The sequence below is a fragment of the Sinocyclocheilus anshuiensis genome, unplaced genomic scaffold (genome assembly GCF_001515605.1).
Source record: "Sinocyclocheilus anshuiensis isolate Anshui unplaced genomic scaffold, SAMN03320099.WGS_v1.1 scaffold473, whole genome shotgun sequence".
In the NCBI taxonomy this organism is placed as follows: Eukaryota; Metazoa; Chordata; class Actinopteri; order Cypriniformes; family Cyprinidae; genus Sinocyclocheilus; species Sinocyclocheilus anshuiensis.
Window position 1 is genome coordinate 81,549 of NW_015539836.1, and position 380 is coordinate 81,928.

The window sequence follows — 380 nt, forward strand, 5'->3', positions numbered from 1 at the left end:
GTTTTTTTTTTTTTACATTTTTTAAGTGCTGTAGGTGCTGTAGGTTAAATAGGTCATTTTATAAGTTCCTGTGGTGTGCAAAATTTATTTTAAAATGAGTCTGATGAGTCTGAAATAAAATAAGGTACAGCATTAAGTAATTTAATAATAATACACTTGTGTATAGTAATTATATTGTACTCTCTCTCTCTCTCTCTATATATATATATATATATATATACACACTAAGCAATAAAAGATAAAATGTGTTCACATTTAAATGTACCGTCTGTTCCTGTTTCCATTGACACCGCAAGGAGGTTAGAGTGGGGGAAACAATCGTGGGGAAGTCGTGGCCTAATGGTTAGAGAGTCGGACTCGTAACCCAAGGTTGCGGGTTC